The sequence below is a fragment of the Agelaius phoeniceus genome (genome assembly GCF_051311805.1).
Source record: "Agelaius phoeniceus isolate bAgePho1 chromosome W unlocalized genomic scaffold, bAgePho1.hap1 SUPER_W_unloc_1, whole genome shotgun sequence".
NCBI lineage: Eukaryota > Metazoa > Chordata > Aves > Passeriformes > Icteridae > Agelaius > Agelaius phoeniceus.
In genome coordinates this window covers 4601316-4625515 of record NW_027509866.1, presented here as the reverse complement: position 1 = coordinate 4625515, position 24200 = coordinate 4601316, and the positions used below count along the sequence as shown (strand labels likewise).

The window sequence follows — 24200 nt, the reverse complement described above, 5'->3', positions numbered from 1 at the left end:
TTCCATGGGAGGCGGGAGGGCAGCGAGGGCAGCGCGGTTTTAGCAGGAGCAGGAAATTGGGGAATCCCATTGCTGAAGCCCGGCCCGTGGAAACCGAGCATCCCAGCTGGTGCCAGCCCTGGTGTTCATGGCAACCACCCCTGGCATGGGGTCTCCATGGAGTTGCCAAGGGACTGAACACAGCAACAGGGGGCTGGTAATGGTTTCCATGGAAACTGACTATAGAACAGGGGGCTGGTGATGGTTGCCTGCTAAGGATCAGATTTGTCACAGGTCCCCAGAGGGGTTCCATGGGGACTTTCCAAGAGTCTCCAGGCTGTTCCAAAGCTGGAATGTCACAGGCACAGACAGGGGCTCCATGGAGACCTGTCAGGGCTTTCTGGGGATGGTAAAGAGCCCTGTGGTCAGAGGCAGTCACAGCCATTCCATGGTGACATCCCAGGGCACCTTGGGCTGCAAAGGCACCCATCTGTCACAGGCACTCACGGGGGCTCCATGGTGACATCCCAGGAGTCCCCAGGCTGCCAAAGAGCCGGGATGGCCCAGACCCTCACAGGGGTTCCTGTCATTGGCACAGTGGGAGCTTCAGGCAGCGTTTATTAGAGAAGCTCCTGTTGGGTCACGAGGTGCAGAAAGGATAGAAAGGATTCCCAATAGTCCCCACAGATCCCCAAATGTCACCGTTGAATCAGAGATGACACAGACTCAGATCAGAAGGCTAAGGGCTAAAAGGCACCCATTTTTTCAATCCTCTTCCTTTTGACCTTGGTTTTCTACAGGTGGATCTCATTGGTCATTTAATCAACACATTTCACATCATTGGCTGATAAAGACAACCCCCTTCAGTAAACAACTTTATGGAAAAAACAACCTATTACAGACACCACTTGTCGATAATTTACAATTCTTTCTCTCCAGATTCCTAATGGTTCCCAATCTAATTAATGGGAAAACTCTCTTGCTTTCTCTGTCTCTGACCAGACTCTCATATCCACAGAAAAATACCCCCAGGGACCTCCAGGCTTTGTAATCTCCTTCTGTGAGAGGAGCCTTGGAGCAGCTGGCTCCAATCCCAGCCTCAGACTTTTACAGAGTTCATGGGTAAAGAATTATCAAGGTGAAATTTAACCTTTAGCATTTGTCCCACAGGATTAAGGATGACAAAGCATATATATTTAAAAAAAAAATTATATTATCTATTTTGGTAACGATTAGAAAAAATTATCTTCTCTTAATCAGAATTGTTTACTCCAAGGTATAAGAGCTGTACCATATTATATTATATTATACTAATTTATAGAAAGCACTCGGGATTTCAAACAATTTTATTAAAGGAAAAGAAGCTGTTTTTAAGGAGAGATTGATGTCACTCCCACAGACCAATGACCATGGATAAATCCCTTTGGCTCAGCCTGAAGCAGTGACCTTGAGGGGTGTCCCGACTGCAGGGAGGAATCTCCACACCCCCCAGGAAGGGAAATGTCAGGGGATGCTGCCTTTAAAATTTGGGATGGGGCTTTTCTAGTCTGAGGTTCTGTTCTGTCAGTCAGGTGTGCCCAGGCTGGGCTGGCTCAGCAGCTCTGCAGAAGCTCTCAGTGTTGTCACTTGGTTGTTCCTTACTCTGGCGATTTTCCAGCACTGTCACAGCTTCAGCTCCCTCTGAGGATGTTCAACTTTGGGATGGAGGAGTCAGGCTGGTTTCTGCACTATTCACCCCAAAAGCAGCGTGACCCCCCCCTCCTTCATTTCCCACTGGGGGCTTTGCAAACAGGGCCTTGCTGGAGTTGTTGGAGCCCATTGCAGGCAGAGCCTCCTGCTCCAGCAGGAACTGCCTTTCCTGTGCCATCAGCAGGGCAGGTCCCGCTGCAGGAAAAGCCCCAGGCCAGCCCCAGCACAGGGAAGGCCTCGGGCCCAAGGGCAGAGTGTCGTGCTGGGAGCTGTGCCAGGGAGAGCCTGAGGCACCAAAGGCACCTTGGCAGCAGCAGCTGCTTGCAGGCCATGGCCAGAAGCCTCCCTTGGCAGCCCGGCCTGGTGGCCACCACTGCAGAGCTGCTGCCTCAGGGCTCATTCCTGGCTGGCCTCTGAAAAGCCACTGCTGCTCCAGGAGCCTGACTGGGAAGCCATTGGCCCCAGCACCTTGGGGACAAGATATTAATGACAAAACTCTTCATGCCAGCAGAGCCAAGGCAGGGGCAGAGGAAAGGGCAGAGCCAGGCCCAGGGGACAGGGCTGCCATGGTGATGGCTGTGAGGTCACTGCCCCTGCAGCAGCCTGGCTGCCCTCAGCAGACATTCTGGCCAGAAGCGTTGTGAGGGCACCCAGCACATCAGAGAACCCACACTGCAGGAATTCTGTCCTTGGGGAGGGCAGGGGGTTTCACTGGATCAGGTTGCACAAAGCTCCTACTCTTGGACAATTCCTGGAATGGGGAATCCACTTCTCTGGAAAAACAGCTGCAGTTTTGTGCCACTCTCATTATTGTATAATATTTCCTCCTTCTAACGAATGTAAATGCACCCTCATTCAGTTTACAGATATTGACCCTTGTTTTGTCACTACAAGATTTGGGAGAAAATAGCTTTGATCTCTATTTTTCCATTTTCACAGACCATGAAGAGGACCCAAAAATCTCCCAAGATGGGGTTTGGAGGCCTCAGCACAAAACCAGCAGGGACAGTCTGCAGGCTCTGTGCTCAGTGGTGTGGAGACCGAGGACAGAACAGGAATAGCCTGGGAGGGATGGAAGGGTGGTTTCAGAGAGGCTGGAGCTTTTCTCCATAGTGGGAATGAGCCTGAAGAAGACATAATAGCACCAAGGGCAGCTGGGGAGGCCCAGAGTGGACACCAGGAGAAAGGAATTTCCCTACCAGGGCAGGGCTGTGGTGCAGCACGTCCCCCAGCAGGAGCCTGGAGCAGCCCCAGGCTTTGTGTGGGCAGGAAGGGGCAGGCAGGAGGCAGAGCTGTCAGCAAAGGAAGGGGCCAGCCAGGTGGGGCAGCCGGGGGATGCCCACAGCCTGCAGGGACAGAGGCGCAGGTTTGCTCAGCACCAGAGACACCTTTGCCTTGCTTGTCCCCACCTGTCATCACTGCCACCAGTGTTCTGCTCTACCTGGAACCTGGGGACACTTTCTCAGTCCTGTCCCTCAGATGGATCTTTTTAAAATATGAGAAACTTCAGTGTTTCAATCCTAATTTGAGTTCTTGAGAAGTGATTTGAGCCCTCTCTGAGGGGCAGAGTCCGATGCCAAGGGCAACAAAGTCCCAGAGGGTCATTAGACTCCTTGTGCTGTGTCTGTGCTGCTGAGCTGGGCCAGGCTCCTGGCCCAGAGGCAGCTCCTGGCAAGGGCAGCAGAGCTGCAGAGAGACAGCTCTGGCCAGGAGCAGCTCCTGTGCACAGCCCAGCAGGGCTGGGGCACTGCCAGGGCCCCTCAGGGACACCAGCAGGGCACAGACAGAGCTCCCAGGGGCTCAGCACTGGCAGGGGCTGTGGCATGTCCCAGAGGGGGCTGTGTCACAGCAGCTCCTCTGTGGCTGTGTCATGGAGGCACAGAGCAGCTGTGATGTCAGCAAGGGGCTGTGTGACAGCACAGAGTGGGCTGTGTGAGGTCACAGCTTGGGCTATGACATCACGGAATTTGTTGTGTGTGCTCACTGAGCAGCTACAGCATGATAGAGGGAACTGTGTGACATCACAGAGCAGGCTGTGACATGGCATGGCTGTATGACATCATAGAGCTGGCTGTGAGGTCAAAGTGTGTGCTGTGAAATTACAGAGTGGCAGTATGACATCACAGAGAAGGTTTTGTGACATCATTGAGGGGGTTGTGACATCACAGAACTGGCTTTGACATCATAGAGTAGGGTGTGAGGCCATAGAGCAGACTCTGCCAACATAGAGGGTGGCTCTGTGACATCAGAGAGTGGGTTGTGTCAACACTGGGTGGCTGTGTAACAGCATGGTGCAGGCTGTGACATCACAGAACAGACTGTGACATCACAGGGTGACTTTCTGTCATCACAGAGACTTCGGAGCCATCACAGTGCAGCTGCATGACATTCCAGGGTGACATAACAGAGATGGCTCTGTGACATCACAGGTTGCTCTGTGACATCACGGGGGCTGTGTGACGTCACTGGGGAGGTCACTCTGCCCCGGCCCCCCTCACAGTTCCCCCCAGAGCAGTCCAACCCTGCTCGTGCACAGCGGGGTCCCCTGTCCCCCCGGGTCCCCCCGCCCCCGGCGCCGCAGCCTCCCCCAGAGGATGTTCCACGAGATCGACCCCAGAGCCTGACACGGGGACGGGGGCCGGGGCCCTGGGGGTGGCACAGGGGGACAGGGACCCCCCGGCAGTGTCCCCGTGTCCCCCAGGGCCAGAGCCTGGGCCAGGGCTCCTTCACCCTGGTACCAACGAGGCCTTGAGAGCGCTGAAAAAATCCCCAGCAAGGGATCAGCAAAAACCAGATTTAATATTAAGCAACAGCAGCACAAAGTTCCTTGGCAAGAGTCACTCTGCTCCTGACTGGACACTTCAGGCACACCAAGGAAACAAAGCAACAACAAAACCCAACAAAATCCAGGCAATTAAACCAGAAATGAGCTGAGAACTGTCCCTGTGGGTGTTTGTGTGTGACATAACTACAGTGAGGGCAAGGATAAAAGGAATATGGTCTAAGAGCATAACAAAGCCCAAACCTAACAGGACTTAACTGCTACCTTCAACTTCACAATTTAACAAAAGAACAGAGCTTTACAGTATTTAACCTAGCTTATAACCTATGACTTTGCAATGTAAAAGAGGAATAAAACTTAAAAATATTTAACTCAGCTTATAACTTATATTGAACATAAAACTTAGCAAAAGAAAGACTCATAGCAGCATTTAACCTCACTTAGACCTTGTGATTTAACCTTACCTTCAGGCCTGACTGACTCAGCTATCCAAGGCACTCAAACCCCTCAGAGAGCAGCATTTCTGCCACATTTTCCCAGCACAGGCACTCCTGTATGCACACAGACACAAAGAGTCAGTGCAAGGCACCTGGGAGAAATTCCCCTGAGGGCAGGAAATGCTCCCTGTGCATCCTTTGGCATCTCCCCAGTGGGTGAAGGGTTGAGCCTGGAGGAGTGGGGGGATCGGCCCAGGCTCCGTCGTTGTTGGGGATCCCCAAGTGCAGCAAACAGGAGAGTTCCCGGCTGGGAGAGGCCCCACTCAGAGGGAGTCGCTGGCCCAGGAGAGCTCCAAGGGCTCCTTTTGGAGCGCTGTTTGCAGGGCCCCAAGAGAGGGGCTTCAGTCCCAGCAATGGTTCATCCTGGCCACACTTGGCACCAACAGCTTTCTTTGGCAGGGTGAGAACAGGGATGTTGTGCCACTGAGGGAACAAAAGCAGTTCCCAGGGCTGCTCCTGCAGAAAGCAGGAGCTGGTTGGGCAGCAGCAGTGCCTGGAGCAGACAGTGTTTGTGATGAGCTGCAGAGGAGCTGAGCCCAGGGGCTGTTGGCCAAGGCCGAGCCCCAAGGAGCATTTCTCAGCTGGCAGGGCGGCCTGAGAAGGGGAGGGGGGAATGCAGCAGCACAGGGCCCATGGAACCAAGGGGCCATTGTGACACTGTGGGGCCCTGTGAGACCAAGGGAGCATTGTGACACTGTGGGGCCTCATGGAATTATAGTGACCACTGTGACATTGCTGAGCCTCATGGAATCAAGGGGACTGTACAGATGCTGTGTGACTCCATGAAAGGTAGGGATCATTGTGTCACTGAGTGACACCATCAAACCAAGGATCCATTCATGACACGATGGTGCCTCATGGAACTGTGGAGGCCATTGTGACACTTTGGGTTGTCATGGAACCAAGGGGCCATTGTAACACTGTGAGACCCCACAGAGCCAAAGTTTCATTGTGATATTACAATTTGCGGGTCTCATGGAATCATGGAGACACCATTAGGACATTTCACAGCCTCATAGAACCAAGGAGACCATTGTGACGCTGTCAGGCCTCATGGAACCAGTGAGACCATTGTGACCCTGGGGGTCCCCACAGAACCAAGAGGACCATTGTGATACTCTGGGGCCTGGTGAAACCAAGAGGCCTTTGTGACACTGCACGGCTGCATGGAAACAAAGCTCCAGGGTGACACAGAGGGGCCTCCTGTCATCAATGGTTCATTGTGACATGGTGGAGCCAAAGGAGACCATTGTGACACTGCAAACCCCCAGGGTCCAAAGGTCCATTGTGACATTGCAGGCCTCATGGAACAGAGGAGTCACATTATGTTGACAGCTTATTGCAAAAGTTCCATACCCTCTTGGTGATTTCTCATGGGCGTCCCCTCACAGCACTTACTTTGTCTTCTTCACAACACAGCCAACAAACTCCAACTCTCTCTTCAACCAGCTAACCCACTCTGTTGTAGCACTCATCTTCTTAGTGGACACAGCTGTGGCCTACTAAGGGCAGGCCTGTTCCTAATCTTTGGCGATTAGTACAGCTGCAACTCCTCAGGTGTGAGACTACCTTCTGCACCATTTTTTTATGTTCTATCCCTTCACAATTCCTCCTTTTCTTTTAATTACAAAGTTGCAACATCTCTGGAAAGATTTGTTTGAGTAAATTGATATTATAACATATTCACATATCTCACTTAGGACTAACTGTACACAAATGTTCAGGCAGCGCATCACAGTAGGAACATCTGTTTCTAAGTTCTGATTTAGTTTTGCTTTTCACAGTCTAGAACATCAACCTAAGGCTTGTCATAAAGTAATGTCGTGTTCACTATCATCTGCAGGGCCCTTTGCAAAAGATAGTAAACTTAGTACAATCATCTTTTGTATAATTTCCATTTAACTCTGCAATGTGTCGGTGCACTGACCTCGATTCATTACTCAAACTTAGATTACATATTATCAGAAACTCTTATACTAACTTCTAGAATATTGACAATATCAATAGCTTGATAAGGCAATTCACAAGAACAATTTAAAGGTTCAACATTAGGATATTAACAATTCAACAGTTACATAATTTTATCAATTGCTCTACAACTTGAACAACATTGATCCAGTATTTGTCGAGTGTACTTGTGCTTATGGAATATAAACTTTTACACTTATGCCTAATCAAAGATTAATAGCTGCAATTCACAAACAAAATGCACATGTTTCATCAGCAAACAAATACACTATACTGAATGATAGAGATACTCTGTCCCCAGCTCCCAGCTGCTGTTTAAATAATTCACTTCTTCCTTTTACAGTTCTTTGTTGTATTAGTCGGCCACTGCAAGCCTCTCTTGCTCTACTCTGTTTTCCATGCAGACAAAACAATCTCTTCACTTGATGAGTCATTTTTCAATGTGTCCCCAGTGGCTCACCTGTGCTCCAGGTGTCAAATTCTGTCAGATCCAGAGCAGGCAGCCTCCCCTGCTGCTCTCAAGGCTATGCTGGGCTCCATCTCCAGCTGCACCTCCATCTACAGCCCAATCCCAAATCACATTGGGTTCCTGTAGAGATAGCCACTATACAGTTTTAGAGAGCTTCTCTTACATGTTGTCTGTGCAGCTCTGACTCTGCCTCTTAGAGCTCCATGTTGCTTTTGTTCCAGTGCTCGTGTAGCAAACTTGCCCCTGTACTCCTCAGGGGCCATGCTATTGCTGAGGCACTGGCTGCTGCTGTGGCCATGCCATTTGCCACTTCTATCACACCGCTCCTGTGTCCTGCGGCACACGCTGCCATTCAGGGGGCACCCGGCACCGTCCTGGGCCCCCTCTGGACTGTGGCCATACCTTGGCAGGGGCATGGGGCTTGCTCCAATGCACCAAGTAAGCAAAGCATGTAGCATCTGCTCCTCATGTCCAACACTCTTCTTCTTGGGGTGCTGTCTCATGCATTGTCCAGACTTCTAGGCTCCCAGGTCTGCCTGGTTATAGCTCATCTGGATTTTTAGGCTCTCAGGCTCTTGGCCTGCCTGACTCCACCATCTTATTTCTCTTATGCAGTCATCTCCCTGAATCACCTTGGGATCTCATTGCTTAATATTTAAGCCCTTTTTCCCAAACCACCACAGGATCACCTCCTTACTGCTCTCTCACCAGTTCTCTGCCCAAATCTCCACAGGATCACATCAGTTTAATATTTAAGTCCTTTTTCCCAAACCACCACAAAATGACATCAGAATCATGTTGGGATCACCAATTGATGTCATAGAATTGCAAAAGTTCCATACCTTCTCGGTGATTTTTCATGGGCATCTCCTTGCAGCACTGACTCCTTCTTCTCAGTACAGACAAAAAAACTCCATCCCTCTCCACAGTACAGCCAACAAACCCCCTCCACAGCACAGCAAACAAACTCCACCACTTCCCTCAAGCAGCTAACCCCCTCTTTTACAGCTTTCATCCTCATTGGACCCAGCTGTGGCCTGTTAAGGGCAGGCCTGTTCCTAATCTCTGGTAATTAGTACAGCTGCAACTCCTCAGGGGTGAGATAACCTTCTGCACTATCTTTATTTTTTTACATTCTATCCCTCCACAACTTGACTCATTGGGTAGAGGGGGTACCCACTGTGAAGAGCTCTAGTGAAGGTAATGATTGAAACCCAAATGTCATGGATAAAATGTCTCCCTTTTGGATTTATTAAGAATTAGAACCAAACCCTGGTCAGATCTGGGGGTCTCACCCTATGAAATGATGTTTGGGTTTCCCTTCCTGACCTCACCCCAGAAGGCTGCCACCTATGAGGAAGGGGAAGCCAATGCCAAGAAATAAGTGATGTCTATAGCACAAACCTTAGAAGGGCTAAGACATAAAGGGGCAGTTCCTCAAACTACCACCCTGGATTTCAGAATCCATAATATTAATCCCGGGGATTGAGTGATGATTAAGTCATGGAGAGATCAGCCTCTAACTCCCCAGTGGGAAGGTCCCTTTCAGGTACTGCTCAGCACCGAATCGGCCATGTGAGCTGCAGAGCAGGGATGGAGTCATGGCAACAGAGTCGAAGGCCCAGGAGAAGAACCCAAAGAGTGGACTATAATATCCAGGCCGGGGAAAAAGAGATTGACTCTCAAGCAGAGACTGAAAGACAACAAGGAAAACACAGAGACACCCAAAAAGTAGAGTCAAGCTTCCATCAACCAGCTCGGGAACTGTCTTGCTGTTTTCATGGGTGAGAATTACCAGCATCTCTTGAGGGGAAACACACAAGGGACTGTAAAAGGCAATGGGACAGCTTCTTTAAGAAAATAAGACAAAGGAAGGAAGGCAAGACCGGGTTGGCCCCTTTGTTCACTACCAAGAAGGCTCCATAGCCCTGCTGTGGGTAGCAACCCCATGGGCATGGTAAGGTAGGGACAAAAGGCCAGACCAGACCTCTGTCATTCCTCAGTTGTCTTTTAATTCAACAGGGACTGGAGGGCAGGACTGAGTTGGCCTCTGTACTCACCCCTAAGATGCACCAACTATGGGTAGCAGCCACATAGGCACGGTAGATGGGAGTCAAAGCCACACTGGACCTCTGGGATGCCCTTTTGTCCATTCCAAATAAGTGTGTCTAAGGAAAACCTGAGATTTTTTTCTCCTGTTCCCACTGTCCTTGCCCACATCAACAGATGCTGGTATGACTCATTCAAGAGAGAGAAAAAATTTCTTACTTAACTGTTTGAGCAAAATTACTTATAGAAAAAGAAAAAGGGGGTTTGTTATAGATGAGTAATCCTATGGTTGAGTCTCACAATTATGGGGTGAATATTAAATATATGTTATGAGAAGTTTTGTAGTTGTACAGTTCTCCTTCCCCTCCCCCTTGCATTGTTATGACAGGATGGCCTCAGCAGTTGGGGCATTTGGGAGGGTTGGCTTGTTCCTATGGCAGCACCTGACTGTGGTGATGTTCACAGGGGTTCTTGGATGAGGGAAGAGATGAGAATGTTGACTCCATGTTTCAGAAGGTTTATTTATTATTTTATGATATATATTATATTAAAACTATACTAAAAGAATAGAAGAAAAGTTTTCATCAGAAGGCTGGCTAAGCTAAGAATAGAATGGAATGATAACAAAAGCTTCTGTCTCTGACAGAGAGTCCAAGCCCGCTGACCGTGACTGGCCATTAATTAGAAACAACTCTATGAGACCAATCACAGATCCACCTGTTGCATTCCACAGCAGCAGATAACAATTGTTTAAATTTTGTTCCTGAGGCCTCTCAGCTTCTCAGGAGGAAACATCCTAAAGAAAGGATTTTTCATGAAAAGATGTCTGTGACACCTGACCTCCAATCAAGGTGTGAGACAGTGATCTCCACCACTGGACAGTGAAGAAGGAGTCGATTGACAAGACTTTGGGAGGGGCCAGAGGTATAAAAGACAGAACAGCCATTTTGTAGATGAGCACATCCTGACTGAATCCTTTGCTTCTCGCACTGTGTTATTTTCTTTATTCAGTCTTCTGTTGTGTTTTGATAAGATCTTGATATTTTAAATTTTTGAAAGTGAAAATGGTTTCTCACATGAGGTTGGGGCATATGGGGCAAGGTTGTCCACACTGGGTCAACTCTCAAGGTAAAACTTCTCTGACCTGGTGAGACCTCCTTAGGAGCGGCCCAACATCAATATAAATCACAGAAAGCTGCAATCAGCTCTTCTCTGAAGAGAACAGTAATAAAATACACTCTTTAAAATAGGATTACTTATTTCTTAGAAGGTCATTGAAATATTTCTTCACAACTGTAAAAGGAAATCTGCCTAATAAACGCTCCAGAGCCGAGGGAAATCAAGGCAGAGCCATGGTGTGTCAGGACTTGCTTGACCCTAATGAGCCTCATGGTGCATTTGGAGCTGAGCCCTGGAAGCTCAGGGCCTGAGATTGCAGAAACTTTTCCAGGAGTCAAAGTCAGAGGAAAAACTCAGAGTATCTCAAAGCATGAATGGGCCCCACTGAGGTCCATCCCCAACAAAGGCTCCTCATGGACTCCTGGGAGGGGAGAACTGGAGGCCAGAATTGGAAAAAACACCTCTCAGAGATTCAGAGTGGAAAGGAACATCCAAAATACCTTAAAAACCTTGAGTATCTGAAAGTATTAATGAGCCCCACTGAGTGTCAGTACAAAGCCCTCAAGGGACTCATTAAAGCAGATAATTGGGGCCATGATTGCACAAACCTCTCACAGAGTCTGTATCAAAAGGGCAACACCAAATACCTTAAAATAACTGAAGTACCTTGAAGCATTAATGAGCCCATGAGTGTCATTACTGATAAAGGCTCTCAAGGGACTAATTACAGTAGATAATTGGGGGCTGCAACTGCCCAATCCTTCTCACAGAGTCTGTATCAAAAGGGAAACACCAAGTACCTTTAAATAACTGAAGTACCTTGAAGCATTAATGAGCCCCACTGAGTGTTGTTACTGACAAAGCCTCTCCAGGGACTAATTACAGCAGATAATTGGAGGCCATGATTGCACAAACCTCTCAGAGACTCCAAGGCAAAAGCCAAAGCCAAAGTCCTTTGAAAAACCTGCAGTCCCTGCAGGGAGCATGAAGGAGCCCCCAGGGCCATTGCTGAGCAAGGCTCCCCAGGGACTCCTTGCAGCAGATCCTTGAGGCCACTGGGATGTGGGCTAGGGGGGGATGCTGAGGGCAGCACAAGGGGCTGACAGTGCCCAGCCTGGCTGGGGCTGTGCCAGGAGGCCCCAGGGCCTCAGGACAAAGTGTCTCCTCCCAGCCCTTGCTGGCACAGACCCTGCTGTGCCCCAGGGCACCAAGACTTGGCTTCTCTTTGTCCCCACCTGTCATCACTGCCTGCAGTTCTCTGCTCTGCCTGGGGCCTGGGGACACTTGCTCAGTCGTGTCCCTCTCTGGGACCCATTAAAAGTGCAAGAAACTTTGGAGTTGGATTCTGCCTTGGAGTTCTGGAGAGGTTTCTTCATCTCCCTCTCAGGGACTGATGTTCAGGGCCTGAGCACAAAGGCCCAGAGGCTGATTAAAGTCCTTGTGCTGTGTCTGTGCTGCTGAGCTGGGCTGGGCTCCTGGCATAGAGGCAGCTCCTGCTCACCAAGAAGAGCTTCAAAAGCACATTTCTCTGGATGAGCAGCTCTTGTGCCAGCCCAGCAGGGCTGGGGCACTGCCTGCAGCCAGCCCGGGCACAGCCCAGAGGCACAGAGAGCTTCAATCAGTCAGGGCTGGGAAGGGGCTGAGAAGCGCCTGGGGCACAATCACTGCCAGCCCTTGGCACAGGAACCTCTGGCTGCAGGACAATGCAGCTGCAGCTCCTGGAGCCATCTCCTGCAGCTGGAACATGCCAATGCCTGCAGAGCCTGTGAGTACATTCTCTGCTTGTCTCTTGTGCGGAGCAGCCAGGGGTGCCCAGGGCTGTCCTGCAGAGCAGGGTCCTGCAGCCCAGGGCGCTGTGCTGGGGCAGGGACTCTGCTGCCTGCCAGGGACAGCTCTCAGCCAGCCCTGGCAGCTGCTCCCAGCACTGGGGGACAAGATCTGGGTGGCAGGAGACAGCTGGTGAGGCTTGGGAGTGTTCTCCTTGTGTGGGGAGGATGCTGCATTGTTCAGGACTGCTCCCAGCATGGCATTGAACTGCGAAATATTTCCAAGTAGATTATACAGGGAGCACAGCAAGGCAGGGGCTGCATGAAAGGGAAAATTCAGCTTTTTTAATCTACTGCTCTGGGTTGCCTGGATGCGAAATTCCACATGAATCCTCATCTCTCAGGTCAAGTTGAGAAAACAAGAAATCTTTTAGATGTTAATAAACAAGGCAGTGACAAAAATCAGTACAGGGCCCCTCATAGGCAGCATCAGAGTTGCTTTTTCAGTCTCCTCAGGGTTGCTCTGTCGCTGCCATCAGAGCCTGCAGAGCCAGAGCTGCCCCTGGGCAGTGCCTGAGCTGGGAGGGCTCTGCAGGGCAGAGCTGAGCCCTCAGGGCTGGGCTGGGCTCTGGCAGCACTGGCAGGGCCCAGCCCTGGGCACAGGGAAGCAGCTGCTGGCAGGGACAGCTCCAGGCAGCAGAGCCCTGGGCAGGCAGTGGGGGGAAAGGGCCCCCAGGCTGTGCTGGGATATTTCAAGTCCTCTCCAAACCCAACTATTCCAAGATTACTTTTCTTACAGATCCCCATGCCAAGACACCACAGCAAATGTCCAACAGCAGCTCCATCAGGCACTTCCTGCTGCTGGCATTGGCAGACACGCGGCAGCTGCAGCTCCTGCACTTCTGCCTCTTGCTGGGCATCTCCCTGGCTGCCCTCCTGGGCAACAGCCTCATCATCAGCGCCGTAGCCTGCGGCCACCACCTGCACACGCCCATGTTCTTCTTCCTGCTCAACCTGGCCCTCAGCGACCTGGGCTCCATCTGCACCACTGTCCCCAAAGCTATGCACAATTCCCTCTGGAACACCAGGAACATCTCCTACACAGGATGTGCTGCACAGCCATTTCTACTACTCCTCTTTCTTGCAACAGAGCTTTCCCTCCTGACCATCATGTGCTACGACCGCTACGTGTCCATCTGCAAACCCCTGCACTACGGGACCCTCCTGGGCAGCAGAGCTTGTGCCCACATGGCAGCAGCTGCCTGGGCCAGTGGCTTCCTCAATGCTCTCATGCACACGGCCAATACATTTTCCCTGCCCCTGTGCCATGGCAATGCCCTGGGCCAGTTCTTCTGTGAAATCCCACAGATCCTCAAGCTCTCCTGCTCCAAATCCTATCTAATGGAACTTGGACTTCTTGTGGTTACTAGCAGTTTATCATTGTGTTGTTTTGTGTTCATTGTTTTCTCCTATGTGCAGATCTTCAGGGCTGTGCTGAGGATCCCCTCTGAGCAGGGACGGCACAAAGCCTTTTCCACCTGCCTCCCTCACCTGGCTGTGGTCTCCCTGTTCATCAGCACTGCCGCATTTTCCTACCTGAAGCCCCCGTCCATGTCCTCCCCATCCATGGATCTTGCCCTGTCAGTTCTGTACTCAGTGGTGCCTCCAACACTTAACCCCCTCATCTACAGCCTGAGGAACCAGGAGCTCAAGGCTGCAGTGTGGACACTGATGACTCGATGCTTTCAGAACCATTAAACAGCTGGCCAATTTCTGCAAATCACTTGTAAAAAAAGTTATCTTTTATCCTTCTTGTTGATTTAATTATGGAGGTTCTTTTCCTTTGTTTTAGTATTTTCATATTGCCAACAAAGAAATGTCCATATTTCTGCCATTTCTCATTTTGTTTTCCTCCACCTTCCCTGTGGCCACAGACTGTGTCAGTGGGGAGTTGTGCTCTCAATTGCTTTAGAGGAACTAAAGGATGTCCCAGCAGATTTTTCTGCAGAGATGCCCTTGTGTTGCCTTCTCTGGAGCTGCAGCAGCAATGTCTGTGTGCAGAGCTGGGGCAGATCAGTGCTGGCCCAGCAGCTGTGCCCAGCAGCAGCAGCAGCAGCAGCACTTGGTGTTGCCAGTGCTGCTGCCGTGGCCCTGCCCCGCTGCCCTGGTGGCCCTGGTGTTGCTGCAGGGCCTGAGTGCTCTCGGGGCCGGGCACAGCCCTGGGGGTGGCAGTGCCGGGGCTGCAGCAGGGACAGGCCATGGGCACTGCTGGGGCAGCGCTGACGCCTCAGGCCAGGCCCTGGGGGCTCCAGGCTCCTTGCCCAGGCTCTCTCAAGAACACGGCCAGGCCAATGCTCAGCACAGAAACCCCCGTCAGTAGCCCTAGGCTGGCCGTGGGCAGGCTGGGGGCAAACAGCATGGCTGGGGCTCTGCAAGGGCCCTGGGGCAGACGGGAAGGAGCAGCAGAGCAGGGGCTGATCCATGCCCAGTGCGCTGCACAGCCCAGGGCAGCGTCCCAGAGCGTCCTCATGCAGCTGCCAACAACATCCCCCCTCTGCAGCCCTGGCCTCTCCCCCAGCTCACACAGGTGCCCCATCCTTGCAGGCACAGACACGGCAGCACTGCCTCAGCAGCCCCTGTTTGCATTGCACACAGCAGGGCCAGCACCCCCATGCTGTTGCTGTGGGGACATGAACCTGAGGGAGCACAAATGCCATCAGCCCCTGGGGCCAGCAAGGCCTGGGGGACACCAGGGAAACCACTCAGCTTTGTCCTGGCCTCTGCACTCAGCCAGAAAGTTTGTTCCCATCAGCTGGGAGTTTCCTGTGCCACTGCAGACGCTGTTGCTCAGAGCCAGGGCTGCCTGGCAGCCACCCCCAAACTGCCCTCAGCATTTCCTGTGTGCCACCTTTGCTTTCTTTACTCTTCCCTTGTACAAATTTCTTCCCATTGCCCAGCCCTGTTCCCTCCCGTGCAAACAGCCATCCCTGTTTGCCCTTTCCTCTCTGGCCCCACTCCCCATTGCAGTTCCTGACTTGGCCCCATGGGAACGTCCCTTGGGCAGCAGGATCATCCTACAAGTGCTGCAGGAATTGTCTGCAGGCTCCTGCAGTGCCTGCTGCTGCTCCCTTGCCAGAGGCACCCCAGGCCAGGGGGGCACATCTGGGCTGCTGTGTCTGGCTCTGGGGCTCCCTGTTCTGGGCAATGAGGAGGAGCTGCAGAGGCTCTGCAGGACTGACAGGATGGGCTTTGGGGCTGCCAGGAGAAGCTGAGGGACCTGGGCTGCTGGAGCTGCTGAAGAAGAGGCCCAGGGCTCATCCTGCAACTGCTTCAAGGGTGGTTTCAGAGAATCCCACAATCAGCAAGGTTGGAAAAGTCCTTGGGGATCATCAAGTCCAACCTGTGCCCTGACACTGCCTTGTCTCCCCTGAGCCTCCTCTTCTCCAGGATAAACAACCCCAGCAGTTCCCTCTGCCACTCCTCACAGGACTTGTGCTCCAGACCCCTCCCCAGCCTTGTTGCCCTTCTCTGGACACGCTCCAGCCCCTCCATGTCCTTCCTAAATTGGGGGGCCCAGTACTGGACACAGCACTCGAGTTGCTGCCCAGACAGTGCTCAGCACAGAGGAAGAATCCCTGCCCTGCTCCTGCTGGCCACTCCATTCCTGATCCAGGCCAGGAGCCATTGGCCTTCTTGGCCACCTGGGCACACTGCTGCCTCATGTCCAGCCTGCTGTCCATCAGTCCCTGCAGGTCCCTTTCTGCCTGGCTGCTCTCCAGCCACTCTGTCCCCAGCCTGTAGTGCTGCAGGGCTTATTGTGGCCAAAGTGCAGGACCTGGCACTGGGACTTGTTAAAACTCACCTTGTTGGATTTGGGCCCTGGATCCAGCCTGTCCCGGGCCCTGTGCAGAGCCCTCCTACCCTCCAGCAGATCCACACTCCCACACAACTCGGTGTTACCATGGTTGCTTGATACCCTAAAGTGTCACAATGGTCTCCATGACTCCATGAGGCCTGCCAGTGTCACAATGTCCCTTTGGTTCCATGGGATCCCTTGGTGTCACAAAGTCCCTTGGATCCTTGGGCCCTGCAGTGTCACAATGGCCCTTGGTCCCCCAAGGCCCTGCAGTGTCACAATGGATCCTTGGTTCCATGAGGTCTGGCAGTGCAGCAATTCTCTCCTTGGTTCCACTGTGTCACAATGGCCTCTTGGTCCCAAGGGCCACCACGGTGTCAAACATGTTTCCTTCATTCCAGGAGTCCCTGAGGGGCAGCACTGGCCCCTTGGTTCCATGGGGCCCTGCAGTGTCACAATGGCCTCATCATGACACCAGGTCCTGCTCTGTCACAATGCTCTGCATGGTTCCACAAGGCCCTTCAGGGTCACAGTGGCTTCTTGGTTCCAGGAGGCCTCAGAGTGCCACAATGAATTCCTTGGTACTGCAGTGTCACAATGGAGCCCTGGTGACACAAGATCCTGCAGTGTCACCAGGGACCCTTGGTTCCATGGGGCACCACAGTGTCACAACTGTTCCTTCAGTTCCAAGAGTCCTTGCAATGGAGCAATGGCCCCTTGATTCCATTGTCCCCAGGCTCTCCCAAGGCTCTCCTTGGTTCCGCAGTGGCACAATGGCCCCTTGGTTCCACAAAGCCCCACAGTGTCACCATGGCCCCTTGGCTCTGTGCTGCCATGTCGTTCACAGTGTCACTATGGTTCTCTTAGTGCCACCAGGCCATGCAGTGTCACAATGGCCCCTTGCTTCCCCAAGGCCCTGCAGTGTCACAATCATCAGAGAATCAGCCAGGCTGGAAAAGATTTTGGAGAGCATCAAGTCCAACCTGGGACCCAACACCACCTTGTCACCCAGACCATGGCACTGAATGCCACATCCAGTCTTTCCTTAAACACCTCCAGGGATGGTGACTCCCCTACCTCCCTGGGCAGCCCATTCCAATGCCCAATCACCCTTTGTGTGGAGAATATTTCCTAATGTCCAGCCTAAACATCCCCTGGTGCAGCTGAAGGCTGTGTGTTTTGTCCTGTCACTGTTCCCTGGGAGAAGAGCCCGACCCCCACCTGGCTGCACCCTCCTGTCAGGGAGTTGTAGAGAGTGATGAGGTCTCGCCTGAGCCTCCTCTTCTCCAGGATAAACAACCCCAGCTCCCTCAGCCACTCCTCACAGGACTTGTGCTCCAGACCCCTCCCCAGCCTTGTTGCCCTTCTCTGGACACGCTCCAGCCCCTCCATGGCCTTCCTAAACTGGGGGTCCCAGAACTGGACACAGCACTCGAGGTGCTGCAGAACCAATGCCAAGCACAGGGGAAGAATCCCTGCCCTGCCCCTGCTGGCCGCACCATTCCTGATCCATAGGAGTGCCAGGGGTTGGATGAGGGAAGTGGTGGGGAGGGGCTTGGGGACAAAGTTTCATTTGTTACCAGCCATGAAGGGTCTTGATCTTTATATCTCTTTAGAGTACATTAGAAGTTGCTGGGGGTCAATATCAATTGGACATTGCTGATACAAACTATAAGGAAAACAAAACAGGACAAATCAGTTCTCTCTGCATTGTTTTAAATACAATATATTCACATTAAATAAACTACTGAAATCTCTTTAATTAACCACAGAAGAATTGAACATTTAAATGATTCCCAGGGGCTTTTCTTGTTCAGGTGTTTTGAACACGTGTGTATGAGACTTTTTCAGTGAATTCCTGAACTGAAGAGCTCAAGAAAGAAGAGGCCTCTGGAGTATTTAAATTCATCAGCAAACTCCAAGTGGCTGAGGATCCATCCCCATGAGAGCAGCAATGAACAGAAATGGGCACAGCTTTGTGGCTGACCCAGCTTTGGGATGGGCCCTGGGCCTGGAGCAGGAGCAGCTCTTGAGGGCCCCAAGGCCGGGGCTCTTGTGCTGCCCTGGGCAGATGGGATGGCAGCAGGGGCTGCAGAGCTCTCAGCACCTCAGCCCCAGGGGAGCAGGGCAGCCAGGGAGCCTCCTTAGGCCTTGGCCCAGCACCTTCCCCCATGGCTGGGGCTGAGTCCTGTGGCAGCTGCAGCTGCTGCTGTGCCCTTGGCAGGGGCTGAGGCCATGGGGCCAGTGCCCAGAGCAGACTGGCCTGAGCAGAGCTGTGGGGCCAGAGCCGGCTGGGCTGGGCTGGGCTCAGAGAGGCCCTTGGTGCTGCCCAGAGCTCAGGGCAGCTGGCAGAGCTTGCAGGGAGCTGGGCTGGGCTCCGAGAGCCTGGCCCAGAAACCATCAGTGTCCATCTCAGCCTGGCTGAGCGTGCAGGGGCAGGACTCAGGCCAGGCCTTGTGGGGCAGGGCCAGCGCCTGTGCAAGGCATTGCAAACAGGCAAGTGGCCCAGAGAGGAGGCTGCTCTGTGCCCTTGGTGGCATGGACAGAGCAGGGAGGGGGCCCAGGACATTTGTCAGCGCCAGCCTCTGTGCCCATGCGTTGGTAGCCCTGGCTGCTGAGCCCAGCTTTGGCCTGGGCTGAGTTTGGCTGTGGCCCAGCTCCATCCTCCTGCGGGGCTCAGGGCCTGTTCCCGGCCATGGCCAGCCCTGGCTGCCTCTCTGCTGGCCCAGAGGCCGGCAGAGCCCGGGGCAGGGCTGTCTGTGCAGCCCCACAGGTGCCAGGGCTCTGCAGGAGCTGGCAGAGGCTGCCCAGCAGGGAGGCCATGGGGCACAGAGCCCCAAGGCTGCTGTGGGCACCACGGCACAGGGGCCGTTCCCAGCCGCAATGCTCCTGGCCTGGGCTGGGCCTGCACAGGGGCTGGGCCACCATGGCTGGGCCAGCACAGGGCCACAAAGGGGCCACGCAGCCGCTGCCGGGGCTGACAGCAAGGCCAGGCACACACAAGCAATTGCTGAGCATGGCCTGCGCTGGCCAGGCCTGACTGTGCCAAAGGCAGAGCTCAGCTGCCCTTGGGGGCTGCAGCAACACTCCAGAGCCCAAAGAGCCTCCATGGCTGGGCTGGAGACCAAGGCTGCAGCAGGGAAATGCAGGGCTGCTGCGGGATGGGGAGGCCATTGAATTCCAGCACACACCTCAGCTCTCTGATGATCCCAGCACCATGCTGGGCCCTGTTTCAGACTGGAGCAGAGCAGATGTTGATGGGACAGGAGCCCTGCGGGGCTGTCAGGGACCTGCAGCTTGCAAGGTGCTCTGCTCTCCCTCAGGTGCTCTGGGAGAGATCCAATCCCAGCTGGGCACCTCAGGGCACAAGTGGCACTGCCTGTCCATGGGCACACAGCTGATGTCTGCCTGGAAAAGGGCACAGGTTTTATTACCTGTTAGTTTCATAATACCCAGGCAATCTTTATTATCTGGGTCAGTTGATTCCTTTTAAGAAATGGCAATGTTTTCCCACCAGGAATGGGAATTTCCTGAAGTTTGCTGATGGCAGAAGAAGAAATACTGATCTTGCCCTCTGCTTGAGTCTCCAATAACCTGTGTATTATATCATCTCCCTTTTCCTTCAGGTGTTACCAGCTCTCCTGTTTAAATGGCCATCTCTGTGTATATCTCTTCAGTAGACACACTGGATCTTTGTCCTTCCCATTGGTCCCAGATTTCTTCCTGCAGGTGCTCCCTGGTCATTCAAGTGCCTCTCAACTGACTGGGTTCCTGCTTTCAACTTCAGGGAGTTTCCCAATCTTTCTGAAGTTCAAATAAATATCACCTTAGTCAACATCCGAATTGTGTTTATATCTATCACAGAATTACTTTTTCTTATGTCCTTATCTAAAACTGTTCCAGAACAGAAATCCCTTGGGAATGGGGGACATTTCAGATGCTGCTGGGACATCCCAGAGAGCTGAGGGAAGAGCTGGGATGGTTATTAAACTGTTCAAATGATCAGGTTCTGTTTGCTGGAAAGAAACCTTTCTGTGCCTCTGAGCGTCACCAGGCCTTGAGCCCAAAGGACACAAACCTAATGAGTTGTGGTTCCCACTGCAGGGGCTGCACTTGGACCTTGGCTCTGCACAGGAGAGCTCTTCATCCCCTTTCTCTCTTTTCCTCCCTCTGGGCATGGAGGGAGCTCCTGACTTCAGCCTGTGACTCGTGTGTGCAAAGAGCAAATCTGGGCAGAATCGGGGCAGGGAGGGTTTGGGGGGACCTTGGGATCTGTGCTGGGCACAGAAGGTGTTTTCCATTGCTCTGAGACTGGCTGCTGTGCAAAGTGGATTTAATATCCAGCAGAGGAATGACTTTTGCATTTGATGGAGCTGTGCCTCCCCTTGGCTTTGTTGGCTGACAAGAAATGAACATCCCTCTGTGTCTCAGGCAGCTCCTTCTGCAAGGAAAGCAGGTGGGAGTTGGAGCCAAGGAACTGAAAGCTGCAGGTGCAACCTGGGCTGGAGGGAGCTCAGATTTGCACAAGGCTGCTCTGAGTGCCAGGGCTTGGATGGGGGAAATGGTGGGGTGGGGGTAGGGACAGAGTCTGATTGATTGTCAGCCATGAAGGGTCTTGATTTTCATATCCATTCAAACTGCATGAGGAGGTACTTGGACTCAGTGTCAATTGGAGATTGCACATATCAATAAATTAACAGGGGAAAAAAACAGGTCCTGAAAAATCTTTTTCTCACTGTCTTTTTAATAGATTACATTCACTGTGGATATACTACTGAGATCTGTCTAATTAACCACAGAGGATTTGAAAATTAAAATCAAATGATTCCCAGAGGCTTGGCTTGTTCAGGTGTTATAAATGTTAATGAGCCCTGGGACACTAAATTCCTGCACTGAAGAGCTGAAGGCTGAACAAGCCTCTGGAGCAGTGAAATTCAGCAGCAGCCTCCAAGTTGCTGAGGATGTCAGCAGCCCCCAGTGAGGCCATCCCTGCCCAGAGACCGTGGGGGAATGGGCAGACAAGGAGAGCGTCCCTGGGGCTGGGGCAGCACAACTCAGAGGCAGCAGCGGCTCCAGCTGGGCAATGGAGTGTGGAATGTGGCTGGGAAAGCCCTGCCTGGGCTGGGCCAAGCAGCACACACAAGCCCTGACTCCCATTCCCCAAACAACTCTCTCAAGGAGACATTTAAAAGGAATTACAATTGTTTGTGTTCTCTGAGTTGGACTCCCTGGATTAATACCAACGAAGATTCTCAGGAGCTGAAAAGAAGAAAACAGTCACTACTGGGAGCTTTAGAAAATCAGAGAAACTTTTGCAAATGGTTTATTATGACATTGTAGTGGTTTTAGTTTGTTAATTTAAGATTTTTCTAATATTGAGATTTCTTAATTGATGAGTGTAGTGAGTTATCGTGTCGGTTAATTATTTATTTATTTATTTTATTGTGAGATAGGATTAATGGAAAGGTCAAGTAGGCCTAACATTTTAAAAGGGTATAAAGAAATTTTTATTAAAAGTAAATTTAAAAAGAAAAAAGTAGTAAGAATTATAATAAACCCTTTAGAACACTTTTTTTTTCTTTATAACTTTTTCTTTTTACTGACAGTGTAAAGTAAACTTAAAATTTCTAGTTGGTTTACTATTTCAAGAGTAGTCTTTTTTTAGTTTACTTGGGGAGAGAAGTTTTTCTTGTTAAGGTTATGGATATTTTTTTACAAGAAGAAATTTTTTTTTTTTTTTTGGTTCTTAATTCCATCATGGATAACAGTTGTCTGGGGAACTTTGTTCTTGTGAAGTTGTTTTTATTGCTACAAGCTTTTTCACAGCTTGTAGATGGGCCATGTCAACTTATGGGGTATTGTTTTAAAGATGAGTTCTTTAAGGGTAAAAGTTTTTATTTTTTATTTTTAAAATTATTTTTATCTCTGGGAATAGAGATCTTCTCTTGGGGATACTGGATTACTTGGATTTTTTTCCCTTCTGTTTAAACTTTTTATGAAATTACAGTTATTTTAACATTTGTTTATTTTATTATGGAGGGGTTTTTTTATATTAATTGTAATTTTTTAAAAAAGTTTTTTGTGTTATAAAGAAAAAGAGTTTTTTCATTATAGTTTACAAGAGAATTTTAGTTTTAAGATTAAGGTATTTTTTCTTCTTTTTTATTTGGGATTTAATTTCTCCTTTACTGACTTTGATGGTTTTATATATTTTTTATATGCTGGTATTTTGTCTTTTTCTTTTACTCGATGGAGCAATGAAGTATTGAAAGGATTAACACCTGACCTGCCAGTAACTTGTGGTGGAAGTTGTGGTTGGGTTGTGTTAGGATTGGTTTTATGGTTGGTTTTGGGTTTTTCTTTGTGTTTAATTTTAGTTGCAGGGTTATTTTGTACGGGTGGTAGGTTGTAGGGGTTTTTGGTTTGAGTTGTGTTGGGGAGAGGGGACTTGATGGTGAGATTTTAATAGCTGTGGCTGGCTTTGTTCTGGTTGGGGTTTTGTAGCCTCTTTTGTTTTCCTGTTTGGGAGTTGTTGGGGTTTGGTTTGGTCAGAATGGGGCCAATGGGGGGGGGGGGGGGGGGGGGCAGCCTGGGGAGCGGGGAAGGGGCTCAGCCCATGGCAGGGTTGCTTGGTTTGGTTTGGTTTGGTTTGGTTTGGTTTGGTTTGGTTTGGTTTGGTTTGGTTTGGTTGAGATGGGGGCCAGGGCCATGGCCCGCTGCTTCTTTGTTGACTGGAAACGAAAGAGGAAGTTCCTGGGTTTTTTCATAATTAACATTTGTGTTTCACAGAGGCGTGTTCAGTATCTCAGTGGTTTAACAGATTGTCAGTGACACAAAAAGTTTTACATTACTTTTAAAAATTCTTGTCATGTATTACAACAGATATTCAATCAACAAAAAACACTTCTGAAAGCATTGACTTGGCCCATTCAACTTCACAAACTCTAAACCTGTTCAATTTAAAGTTAATCAACATTTGCAGGAGCACAGAAACAGAAGAAGAAGATGCAGAAAGAGAAAAACTCAAAAAAGATACAGAGAAGCACACACACAGCTACCAACTCCTGGATTCCAGCGCAGTTCAGATGGAAATTCCAAGAGGAGGTAGGGTCAAGATGTGTGCTTGCCTTGTGGTCAGCCTTCAATACCCCTTGGTCTCCCTGGGCCCTTCCCCCAGGTGGGACTTGGGCTCATTTGGTCCCTCAGGAGCTGGGCTGGGGCTGCAGAGGTGGCTGTGGAGCATTGCCTGTGCTGTGCCAGGGACTGGCAGCCACTGCTGGGCTGGGATAGAGGCTCTGGGGGGATTGGGGTTCCAGGGCAGGGCAGGGCTGGGCTTCCAGGGAAGGGCAAGGCTGGACCTGCACCTTCCTCCCCCCACATATGAAATGTTTCCAGCCAACAATCTCCTCCAATTTGTCACAACAGGCAATATTCGAGGTGGAACCCAAATTCTGGCCATGGGCATCTGGACTAGAAGGACAGTTGTTTTCCATAGAAGAAAAGCACAGAGCCTCAGTGTTTGGAGAGCCTCACTAGACCAAGGCCAGCCAGACTTGTCAGGAATGGAAGATTTTGTCTGGGACCAGACTTTGGATATAGGGAATATTAGAGGTGGAACCCCAATCTCAGCCATGGGCACCTGGAGAAGCAGGACAGTTCTTTTCCATAGGAAGGAAATCACAGAGCCTTCCCCAGGTGTTTTTTGAGACCGATGCAAAGTGACCCTTGTAAAACCACTGCAAGACAGACTTGTCCCGGCAATATCCCTATTGGAACAATCACTGGATATAAGGAAATTTGGAGGTGAAATCCCAGTTCTGGCCACAGGTGCCTGGAGGAGGAGGACAGTTCTTTTCCATTGGGAATAAAAGCACGGAGCCGCAGTGCTTCAGCAGCAGATGAGATGAGACCCTCAACATGCCAGGGTCAGCTGGACCAGTCAGGCAGCCCCTGGGAGGCCAAACCAGCCAGATCTGTTCGGTGTCCCCTTGGTTTGTGGGGCCCTACAGTGCCACAATCGTGCCTT

The 24200-nt window shown here is 51.1% G+C and overlaps 1 protein-coding gene across 1 annotated transcript in view; it reads left to right on the top strand.

Annotated features, from left to right (window-relative positions):
- LOC143692457 (uncharacterized) overlaps positions 1–24200 on the top strand; it is a gene marked incomplete at its 5' end in the record, with an annotated part of 208278 nt that overhangs the window by 154275 nt on the left and 29803 nt on the right. The window lies entirely within an intron of this gene.